The sequence below is a fragment of the Oryza glaberrima genome, chromosome 6 (assembly GCF_000147395.1).
Source record: "Oryza glaberrima chromosome 6, OglaRS2, whole genome shotgun sequence".
Taxonomy (NCBI): Eukaryota; Viridiplantae; Streptophyta; class Magnoliopsida; order Poales; family Poaceae; genus Oryza; species Oryza glaberrima.
In genome coordinates this window covers 20,173,192-20,185,939 of record NC_068331.1, presented here as the reverse complement: position 1 = coordinate 20,185,939, position 12,748 = coordinate 20,173,192, and the positions used below count along the sequence as shown (strand labels likewise).

The window sequence follows — 12,748 nt, the reverse complement described above, 5'->3', positions numbered from 1 at the left end:
CTCAATGAACAAACAACCAGATTGTTTTGGATTTTCGATGTGATGCTGTAGGCTCCCTGATATTATGCTTTGTCCAGGAACATCCCCATGGATCTTCCCCCTTTGAGATGCTATTGTAAGCTGCCCCCTTCATTTGGAGAATCCAACAGGTATCTGGTGCTTCTTCAGAGCACTGGGCTTTTACATTTGTGCTGCTGCAGGTGTCGAAAGGCCGCGTAACATTATCTGATCTTGGGTCCTGATTGACACATGATCAATTTACATTCTATTCCTAGACCTTTATCTTTTCTTAATACAGCAAAGAATCCGGCTAGTTGTTGACATTTGTTATTTTTTAGAATTGCGGTCCCTTTTGAAGTATAGTAACTACAAGTAGAGGAGAAACAGATATTGGCAAGGAAATGACAAGTGCAAAAAAGAAAATCTTAGAGGCATATATTTTTTTTGAGGCAATGGGAGAACATCCCAACCATACACCATGAAGTGCACACAACCTACATTATTACAAAGTTTCAACAAAATGTTGTAATGCGCTATAGCATCGAAATTGACTAAGTATAACAAAGCATGATAGAAAACATCGAGCTAAAAATCAAAACCCACTTATGCATAGAGCATAGTGTAGAGGTCCCTTCTCACAAATTCAGAGTCTCCGATTAGGTATAACAAGTAACACCATAGGATTGTTTGGTAGAGCTCCAGGTCGAAATGCAATTGAATGAACAAAACTCTACTAGATTCTCAATTTTTTTGAGAGCAAAGTCGTGCGAATATAATAAAAAAATATGTAGGAATGGTGAAAACTCTACTATCCATTGTGTCCTCAGAGTAGTACACGTTCTCTTCTTATCAAAAATATATTGAGGCAGGAAACACTTGTTTTATACAACCATGCAAGCCATACGCCAGAGAATTCAAGAGGCCCAAACAGCACATAGGACCTGATAATAACTACTACAACATGTTAATAATACATACATAGCTTAATTTCTACCTGTGCTGCAAGAAAAGCATATATACATGAAACACGAGGAAGATGCCAGGGGTGCCTTGGAAAATATGCTTGGGATCCAAGTGCCCAAAGCAAGCGGCTCCGAGGAGAAAGCATAACCGGATATGCGAACACCTGCAGCTTCAACACCAGCCAATTTGCCATTCTGCAATTGATATAAATACCCAATGGTTACAACTTCGCATATTCAACAAGCCGAGGAAACAGAGTCCAGGTGTAAAAGTGTAGGAGTGCGCATGCATATGGATGCTTGCGAGTGGTGGATTACCGGGCCATGTCTCCTTGGGCAGAGGTGATCAGATTGCACACTTCACTTCAACCTCTTGCTCTAGCTTGTTCTCTCTGCCAAAGGAGATTTGCCCAGCAATCCACATTTGCAATTCTGGTGATTTCTAGTTCACACAAACATTGGTCCTGTGGTGTTGCATGCATGTACGCTTTCTATGTGCAGTTCTATAGTACGGAGTACGTTCCAATTGGAATGTGCAAACTAACGATGGAGATCAGTTCTTTTTTTCTTTCCCCGGGACGGTCCAAGGCGGCCACCCAAATTGTATTAAGATTTGAAGAGAGGGTTTGCAGAAACGCTAATTCGCGCGCACGTTGCCAGTGCGCACTTCCGGCCCACGCACGCGCGCGCGCGTTTCTTTTCTCTTTTTTCTTTTTCTTTAGCGTAGTTTGCTATCGCCGTTTCTTCTTTTTTCTTTTTTCGCAGTTTGCTGCCGCACGGGTAGGAGAAAAAATCATAATTAGTTTACTAGTGATTAGTTTCCTATTTTTACTAGTAATTTTTAAATCTTAACTTAAAATTTTTCAAATTTGTATCTGAAAGTTTTCAAATCTCAAACTGAAAATTTTCAAATCTTGACTTGAAAGTTTTCGAATCTAAGTTGAAAGTTGTCAAATCTCGAGTTGAAAGTTTTTAAATCTTAGTTAAAAGTTTCAAAATTTGACTTTAAAATCTAAATCTTAAATCGAAAATTTTCAAATCTAACTTGAAAAATTTTCAATCTGTTAGTAAAAAAATCTTCAGAATTTTTCATAATTACTATCATTAGTGTTAAGTGTTACTAACTAATAGAGGTAGTTAAGGCCTTAAGGGGAGTGCGCGCTAGCGATGCGCACGCGCCAGTTAGCCAACCCCGAGGGTTTGAGATCAGTCATATACTCCCTCCGTTTCACAATGTAAGTCATTCTAGCATTTCCCACATTCATATTGATGTCAATAAATCTAGACATATATATCTATCTAGATTCATGGACATTAATATGAATGTGAAAAATGCTATAATAACTTACATTATGAAACGGATGAAGTACCTTGTTTCATGGGTGGAGGCCATGAATCATACAGTCAAATCATAGTTAAGGGAGCCAAAGTATACCTCTTCCTAAAACCGAGCCCTGAAACTAACCCTGCAAGGCTGCAAAGCGCCAAGAGGCCAGGATACATATATGGCCCACCAGGCCAAGGCACGGGGAATTTGGTGCAGGTGAGTGTACTTGGGTGGGGCTGTGTCACAAAATATTTCCCACGAATGTTGAGTTGATTCATCTGGATTATGCTGAAAGCAGTGGAGTTGATGCTAAATTCAAAGGTTTGCTTCAGCAGCGCAAGTCTGACTTTTCTTTTTGCTTCATTTTTAACAAGTAAAATCAGAGGATGCAAGTCCCCTTGGCCTTGCGAACCACATGCATGACTCACGTGATCGTATCTTTTTCTAGTCCTCATCACGTGATTATGTCTTAATTACTCCTACTTTGTTTCAATATCATCGAGGATTCGTTTGAGAATTTGTTTAAAGCACGTTTATGGAGGCAGTGGTTCATAAAGCACATCAGTCCGGCTGCTATAAGACTATATATATACGCATGCTGCACACGCTAACATTTGAAATTAAACTGAACCATATTCTTTGCAAGAAATTAAATGATTTGATCATCTAATCTAGCTCCTTTTTTAAAAAAAAATCTTCGAAAGTTATAAAGGGTTGAGAAAGTGTCCGACTTCAAAGTTCAGACTTGATTCCGGGCTTCCACGAACGTATATCAAGTCAAACCTATCCGAGAAGGAATGAAATTAGAACAAGTTCAAATCAGCTCATGTTTCTCGCAGATACAAATCGAGAAAGCAGCTAGCATTCCGCTGAAGGACGTGTGGTGCACTTTTTTATTCGCACGTGCACTTTCATTTAGAACTAATTTTAGCTACGACAACGACAAGTACACGACACTTTCAGTTTATCTCTAATCCTTTTATCATCTTCTTTTTCAACGTCGATCGACCACCATATTCGTTTTCAAGAACCGACCGATTCCATGCAACTTTAATTATCTGCCCTCGATCTGCAGGCAGTTGGTAATTAATAAAGAGCAGACTTGTCTCCAATCAACCATTGATTAAAAGTCATCATCCATTTATAATTTGATGTGCTCAGCATGGTCATCCATACTGCCATCGACCCTATGGTGCTGACATCTTCAGCATGTCAATATATTGATACTATTTTAATTTATATAATAAAAATGGTTTATATCTCTTCGACCTCCCCAATAGGTATAGAGCTAATAAAAAGGCTTTGGAGTAGAAAAAAGAAATATATTGACAATTGATCATGTCAAAACATGCATGAATGAAAATATATAATAGTACTGCACGCTTTGCTCCAGACAGCTAGATCTGAAAGGGTAATTTCAAGCGAATTTTGTCGACTTTGAACATCTCAATCAGGCTCGAAATGTATGTGCATCTCGAACGCTTCGTTCCAAATCTCTACTACTTTAAAATTTCGTAGTGGTGGCGGTGACTTCAACCCTGGCAGACACATCCAGCGATCCAGATCGATCCTCCGCCACCCGCTCCCCCCCCCTCCCACCTCCCCCATCCCCTTTCTCCCAATGCCCTCAAACCGCCACCGCCTCCACACCACCGTCGCCGCCCCCTATTTTCCCCGACTCCACCGCCTCCAAGCCGGCGTCGCCGCCGTCGCTCTCCCTCCCCGCTTTTCCCCCACGTCGTCCAACCGTCACAGCCTCCATGCCGTCGTCGCTACCCCCCACTTTCCCCGACTCCACCACCTCCACACCGGCGTCGCCGCATCGGGAGAAGGAGGCCTCCGCGCGACGGATTGCGGAGACGCCGCGGTCTTCTCCCTCCCGCATGGTCCCTCCATCACCGCCTCCACGACGCCGCTTCCGCGGGAGCAGGGGAACGCCGTTGCCTTCTCCCTCTCCCGCGTGGTCCTCCCCATCAACGCCATTTTGCCGGCTCCACGCCGCCCGTACACCGATCTGGATCTCCACCGTCTAGGCCGCCGCCACCTCCGCCGGTCACTACTGCCCCTCTATATGTACAGATCCCCTCCTGCCCCTCTCCAACCCCCCCCTCTCTCTCTCTCTCTCTCTCTCTCTCTTGAATACACATCTTCTTAGGTTCTTCCATTTATTCATGCAGTAAATATATCTGATCAGGATGATGTGTGTTCCATTAAAATCAGCAAAATATACACATATTTTGCTTGTCGATTATTATCCTGCTGTACATAGGAAAATATGCAGATCTTTCTGAGGTGATTTTGATGTTTCACTATAGTACGTAATTGGCATTGAAAGAACATGTTTTGCATGCATGGAGAGTAGTGATAGAGAAATGATTTGAATCAAAACTGATTGGTGCTTGGATCTCCCAAATCTGAAAACACATTTATCCACTTTTTCTTGGTTCTCTATATATCATGGGAGCCACCTTGGCTAGGAATCTTGGGTGGATTAATATGGTATATTCATATGACCATCATGATAATGTCAAGTAGAGGCAGTATGAAATGACCACCAGTACAAAGTTCTAATTTGCGCAGTGATAATTCCTGCCTTCGAAAATGTTTCATTTCTGCAGTGATAGTATTTTTCCTTTAAGATGTCAAATTTGATTTACATTTTTATTCACATATATACAGAGAGGAAAATGTGTGTCATTTCAAGCTCTTAATTGCCGTGGACTGAATTTCCTGATTATTTCTTGCTGCTCGCTGACAGCTCGTGATCTGCCTTCATATGAGACAATCTCCCCCAAAAATCCAGCTCAAAGGTACGCCGGGGAGTATTTTAATATTCATTTTTGTTCACTATTTTATCTCTATTTTGAACTATCAAACAAATGCATAATAAGACGCTATACTCGTCATCAATGAAACATGTGCACTGCATGTTTATGTTGGTTATTTCACAAATTCATAATTTTTGATCTATCATCTCATTTATTTTCAAAAATGGATAAGATTGTTGGGGGCTCCACACCATCAAGTACAAAATCAGGTTAGCTATGTGCATGTTATTAACTCAAACGATAAACTCTTTGCATGCTAATTTCGCCCATGTTGTTATGAAAATAGATGCACAATGGAGACACGAATTTTGTGGAAAACCCTTGCGGAAAAAACCACGGGAGCCGACCGGCAATGATCACTATAGAGGAGTTGATTACAAACGCAGGGGAATCACAATGAGAACGTCACCCTTCCCGTACGCCTTACAAGAGTATATATAGGGGATAAAAGAAAGACACCTAATAGGAACTCCTACTAGGAAACTATTTCGAATATATTGTGGGCCCAAAATTCGGATCACATATTTAACAATCTTCACCTTAAGACGAATTTCCTCTTGTAGCATGAAAAACATCAATCACCAAAGAATACCTCATGTAGGTAAAATCACCGCGCGCCAAATAGTCTCTAGGACTATACTGTAACACCCACCAAGTTTGAGCAAAGCTCAAACTTAGTAGCAGAAACTGGCTTTGTTATCATATCAGCTGGGTTATCATGAGTACTTATCTTGCATACCTTGACATTACCTTCAGCAATCACACCTCGAATAAAGTGATATCTCACATCAATGTGCTTTGTTCTCTCATGGAACATCTGATCCTTTGTAAGGCATATTGCACTTTGACTATCACAAAATATATTAATGCAAGACGTAACTCCACAAAGCTCAGTGTACAAACCTCTAAGCCAAATAGCTTCTTTACAAGCTTCAGAAATAGCCATATACTCTGCTTCAGTAGTAGATAAGGCAACAGTTGCTTGCAAACTTGCCTTCCAACTAATAGCACATCCTCTAATAGTGAAAACATAACCTGTGAGCGATCTTCTCCTATCCAAATATCCAGAAAAATCTGAATCCACATAACCAACAAGTCCATCTCTAGATCTCCCAAACTGCAAACAAGCACTAGATGTACTACGTAGGTATCTGAAAATCCATTGAACAGCTTTCCAATGCTCTTTGCCAGGATTAGCCATGTATCTACTGACAACACTCAATGCATGTGATAAGTCAGGACGAGAACATACCATGGCATACATAAGTGAACCAAATGCACTTGAATAAGGAATTCTAGACATGTACTCAATATCATAATCTGACCGTGGACATAAATCTGAAGATAATCTGAAATTTGCAGTTAAAGGAGTACTCACTGGTTTTGCATCATGCATATTGAAACGACGAAGAACTTTTTCAATATAACCTTTCTGACTAAGATATAACTTGTCAGAATGTCTTTCTCTAGTAATTTCCATACCGAGAATTTTCTTCGCTGCACCCAAATCCTTCATCTCAAACTCACTACTCAATTGTGCCTTCAACTTTGCTATTTCTGATTTGTCTTTTGCAGCAATCAACATATCATCGACATAAAAAAACAAATATATAGCTGAACCATAAACAACTTTGAGATAAACACAGCTATCATAATTGGATCTTCTAAACTTCTGAGAAAGCATGAAAGAGTCAAATCTCTTATACCACTGTCTAGGTGACTGCTTCAACCCATAAAGAGATTTCTTTAACCTACATACTAGGTTCTCTTTTCTAGGAACAACAAAACCTTCAGGTTGCTCCATATAAATGTCCTCTTCTAACTCCCCATGTAAAAATGCAGTCTTAACATCTATTTGCTCTAGCTCATAATCATGCATTGCAACAATACTGAGTAAAGTATGAATTGAACTATACTTCACAACAGGGGAAAAGACATCATTGAAATCAATACCTGGAATCTGGTTATAACCTTTAGCAACTAACCTTGCTTTGTACCTTGCCTCATCATTTGGAGACATACCTTCCTTTCTTTTGAAGATCCACTTGCAACGAATAGGTTTCTTCTCCTTTGGCAACTTCACCAATTCCCAAGTATGATTCTTTTCAAGTGACTCCATCTCATCATGCATAGCAGTTATCCATCTATTGCAATCATCAGAAACAATAACCTCAGAATATGTAGAAGGTTTGGCATTACCTTCAATTTCTTCTGCCACACTCAAAGCATAAGCAACTATGTTCGCTTCTTCAATATATCTTTGAGGAGGTTTAGTATTTCTTTTAGGCTTATCTTTTGCAATAGAACGTTTTGGAGACTGCTGAACAGTAGAAGAATTTGTATCTTCAATAACAGGTGCATCTTGGTCAATAACAACAACTTCGTTTTCTGGTGCCTGCCCTGAACTGATCAAGTGTTCCACCTGCACACTTGCTTTCTCCTGACTCTCAACAGGAACATTAGTAGAAGGTTTGTCGTGTAACATAACTGATTCATGGAAGACAACATTTCTACTAATCACAACCTTTTTTGTTTCAGGACACCATAACTTATAGCCTTTCACACCAGACGGATAACCAAGAAAAATGCACTTAATAGCTCTAGGCTCCAATTTACCATTATCAACATGAGCATAAGCAGTACAATCAAATACTTTTAAGTCTGAATAATTTGCTGGAGAAACAGACCATACCTCAATTGGAGTCTTCTTATCAATGGCATAATTGGGTGATCGATTGATAAGATAACAAGCAGTGGAAATGGCTTCCGCCAAAAACTGTTTAGGCAAACCTGCATTAGACAACATACAACGGGCCTTTGATATAATTGTCCCGTTCATACGCTCAGCTACGCCGTTTTGTTGAGGTGTGTAAGGAACGGTGTAGTGACGCACAATGCCTTCAGACTTGCAATATGATTTAAATATCTTAGAACAGAACTCCATCCCATTGTCAGTACGAAGGATTTTCACCTTCCTTTCAGTTTGTCTTTCAACCATAGTTTTCCACTCTCTAAACACATCAAAAGATTGATATTTGTGCTTCAAGAAATAAGGCCAAACTTTTCGCGACTAATCATCAACGATAGTCATCATGTAACGAGCACCTCCAAAAGATGTCTTACGAGTAGGCCCCCATAAATCAGAATGCACATAATCAAGAATACCTTCAGTAGTATGTGTAGATGTGTTGAACTTCACCCTCTTATGCTTGCCAAAGATGCAATGCTCACAAAACTTGAGCTTCCCGATGCTTTGTCCATCTAGCAATCCTCGCTTGCTCAATTCTGCCAAACCAATTTCACTCATATGCCTAAGACTCATATGCCAAAGATTAGTAGCATCTGAATTAGATAATGAATTAGAAACTGCTGCAACATTACCTAATATAGTTGTACCTCGCAGATGGTACAGGTTGGTAGATTTAATATCAGCTTTCATCACAACAAGAGAGCCTTTAGTTACCTTCAAAGTTCCGTCTCCACCGGAATATTTGTATCTTTTGCGATCAAGAGTACATAAAGAGATGAGACTTCTCTTCAAATTTCGAATATGCCGCACATCTGACAATGTTCTGATACAGACATCAAACATCTTGATCTGAACTGTTCCAATACCTGCAACTTCGCATGGTGTATCATCACCTATCAAAATAGTACCACCTTGGACAACTTCATAGGTGGCAAACCAATCCCTATTCGGGCACATGTGATAGGTGCATGCAGTATCAAGAATCCACTGGTCACTAGTTTGTGCACAACTAGCATAAGCAACAAGCAATTCTGCGTCAGACTTCTCATCAGTAACAACTGCGGCTTTACCTTACTCTTCTTTCTTACCTTTTGGTATATACTTTCCGGTTCTATTGTCTTTGTCCTGTAGCTTCCAACACTCAGAGATATCATGTCCATCTCTCTTGCAGTATTTGCATGACTTATACCTGCCTCTGGACTTTGATCTCTCACGGTAGCTACTTGAGCTTTTATCTCTTGATTGGTTCTTTGTGTTATTCTCCTGTTGCCTGCCCCGAACAACCAAGCCTTCTGCTTGTGATTTGAACCTTCAGTGGGTACCATCTTCTTCATCTTTTCTTTGGCATGCAAAGCATCATAAACTTCTTTCAAAGTTAGTGTATCACGGCTATAAAGTATAATATCTCTGAAGTTTGCATATGAGCTAGGCAATGAACACAATAGAATAAGGCCTAAATCCTCTTCATCATACTTTACCTCTATAGACTCAAGGTCAGCAACAATTTCCTTGAAAGTGGAGAATGGTCCATCACGGACTCATCATCTTGCAACTTGTGCAAAAATAACTTTTGCTTTAGGTGCATCTTACTGGTCAGATCCTTGGTGATGCATATCTGTTCCAGCTTCAACCACAGCCCAGCGGCTGTCTCCTCCTTAAGCACCTCCTGTAAAATATTATTAAATAGATGAAGATGAATATATGACATAGCCTTACGATCCCTTTTCTTCTCATCGTTGGACCAATCCTGTGTCCTCTTGTCAAATCCAGAAAGCGCATCATCGAGGTCTTGGTGTGCAAGAACGGCTCGCATCTTCACTTGCCAATGTGAGAATCTTGTGTCTCGGTCCAGGAGCGGTAGATCATACTTCAAACTCGCCATGGGAATTAATCCTGAATTTGCTATAAAGAAATTAGGGTAAACCTAGCAAAAACGCGAACCTCTAGGTGCACTGTCTGTGTGCGTGTAGCGTAGATCTGAAACTTCCTGGTACACAAGCTTGTGTGCGTGTAGCAATTCAACGTGAATAAAAATCACGTGAACAGGCAGGCAGGCGGCTGCCCTATTTTCTTTTTCTCCTCGGGACGCGTGCTGCTGGATGGTATGGACGCTGCTCCTCCTCCTGGTTTCTCTCTGCTTCGCCTGGGCGGCTGCTGCTGCTTTGATCTTCTCGCGCAGGCGTGGGACGAGGCCGACTCGGAGTCGACGGGTAGCGTGCAGAACAGATTTGATTCGGAGGAACGACGAACACGACGATGCGTGCTGCCGATTAGAACTATTTCTTCGAACGGGAAAAACACCGGTGGCTGGGAATCACTAGATCTATCTCCAATACTCTAATATCACTTGTTATAAATATAGATACACAACGGAGATACGAATTTTACGTGAAAAACCCTTGCGGAAAAAACCACGGGCGCCGACCGGCAATAATTACTATAGAGAAGTTGATTACAAACGTAGAGGAATCACAATGAGAACGTCACCCTTCCCGTACGGCTTACAAAAGTATATATAGGGGATAAAAAAAGACAGCTAATAGAAACTCCTACTAAAAAAACTAATCCGAATATATTGTGGGTCCAAAATTCAGATCACATGTTTAACCCACGTCTTCCTTTAACAGACGCCCGATTTCTCTTCGTCGCCTCCGCACTACATCGCCTTCCGCTCGCCTCCTCTGCTTCGTCGCTTATCCCCTCAGCCGTCACCTCCGCCACGGTCGTCGACATCTTCTTCCCGAGCGTTGAGGAAAGGGGTTCACGCTGCTACAATGCCGAGACCAAGCGGAGATGTGGTTTGAGGCCAGCAGAGCTGTACAGCAAGTTTTCTCTATTGTTGTCTTTCAATCTCTTCTCCCTTCCGATTTGATTTTGATTGTGATGAGCAAACTATTTTGACTTCTACTGCCCATTTGATTTTGATTGCGATGAACGAGTAAGGCTATTTTGCCCATGCACATGAGGTGTTCGATTGAATGCCGCAGAAACAATCTGCCACTCTGTTCATGGAAAAACTTTAGAATCCAGTGTCGAAATCCCCAATGATACAGTGAATCACACCTGCTCATCCAACATCGGCTTCTTTAACCCAGTAAAATGCCACTCATGGATTATTTTATCTGTGCTGTCCATGGTTCCGATAGAGCAATCAGTTTTGATCTTGTAAATTGTAAGCACCTAATTTGGAGTTCGGCAACTGGCAACGGCATGTTTTGTCAGGGCAGCCATATATCTTTCAGAGCCTGGCCCTGATTTAGTGTTTGCCATTCCCTGATGGGGCCAAAAATGTGATTCCATCTGTTTATATATGAAAGTTGCTCTTTTCCTAATGTGATATGAGACCCTATGCCCACTTATAGTTAAAGCTACTTGTGCATTAGCAGACATCACCAATGTTGTGTGTGCTTCCATACAATGTTTTATTTATTTAAAGATCATCAGTATGCGGTTTTTGGTTTCTTTTTTTATAAAAGCCATCCTTAGTTTCTCTTATAGGGGTACATAGCTGCATTTAGTATGTGGAGAATATATTTAAATTTATTATACATGCAGGGAAGTGGTATCATAGGAGCTATGACGATTTAGGGAAATCCACGGCGCGCAGGTATTTCATCAAGCAACTCTTGGAAATATTGTGATTGTAAATTAAGCATGGACACCTAACTATCAGTTTGGGGAAAACACTGGAAAGAATGTACATGCTGTTGAAAAAATTTAGGAAAACTAAATCCTTATATGCCTTTTTTGCTTTCTTCTGACACAGTTGTAAGTTTATTTGGAGAAGTGGACATTACCAAAGACCAAGAGAAAGGTAACTTTCTAATTTCTATATACAAAAAGAAGTGATCTTACCATCTGTGTTAGGTGCACAGGGAAAAGTGGTTTATGCCCTACTGATTTGATTTATCAGTATAGCGAGTCAAGACGCAGAATTATATCATGTCAGATGTATAATTATGAAGTGCATGTGAATTTGGGTCTGTTTGCTGTCCCTGTGCACCACCTTGATGTCTCTTTGCCGGACGCTTGCATTGAAAATTAAGGGAATCAATTGAATCCATTGTACTAATGCAAGTGATATGTAGAGACTTGTTTCTATGTTAGATAGTATGATTTCATTTATGTATTTAGGGGAAATGTTTTTAAGTTTGCTCTGAACTGCAAACATTTTTATGTACTAACACAGTTTGCTTGAGTGGGCTGACGCTATTTCGAATGATGTTCAGTTTCTCACAGATTCCATTGCTGTTTACATTTTGTATTTTTCTTCTATCAAACCAGATCAAGCTGTAGAAGAAACAAAGTAACACAGATTTTTTTTTCAGCAACCTACAATGTCGATACAAAGTTGTCTTTGCAGAAACTTTTGTTGTTCTCGTTGGTAATGTACTCCGCATGAACAAAATATAAAGAATGGACATAGTTGTTTTTGTTATATCAAGGTTTCCCGTTGCAATGAAATTATACTTAATATTTATGTAACATCATTTTACCTGGTGATTTGAAATTGATGCATATTTTTCTTCCTGTTGCAACGCATGGGCACCCAACTAGTTTGTCAAAAAATCCTTTCGAATAAAATGGGCTGAAAATGGCCTAGAGAGAAAGGAATATTTCTATTTAAATTTTTTATTTAAATAAATGTTGAAATGATGTTTGTATTATCAAAATTAGCAATTAAGTTCTAGAAATTCCAATAAAATTCCAAAGAGCGTAATTAATCATGGGGAATTTAATAAAATTAATTCCAACCATATCATTTTATTTCTCACACTTACTTTACTTGTGAACTAATTTAATTATACACCTACCTACTTAAAAAATACCCAGATATTTCAGGAAATTTGTATTTCAATTAATTACATAATGTAAATATTTC

General features: G+C 40.1%; 1 long non-coding RNA gene across 2 annotated transcripts; it reads left to right on the top strand.

The window, feature by feature from the left end:
- The first annotated feature begins 10,545 nt into the window (after positions 1–10,545).
- LOC127777334 (uncharacterized) lies at positions 10,546–12,407 on the top strand. 2 transcript variants are annotated; one of them, XR_008018315.1, is made up of 4 exons: positions 10,546–10,683; positions 11,422–11,473; positions 11,633–11,680; positions 12,195–12,407. It is a non-coding gene; the product is annotated as an uncharacterized LOC127777334 (long non-coding RNA). The 2 variants fall into 2 exon arrangements; XR_008018314.1 differs by lacking the exon at positions 12,195–12,407 and having other exon boundaries at positions 11,633–12,185.
- The last annotated feature ends 341 nt before the right edge of the window (positions 12,408–12,748 follow it).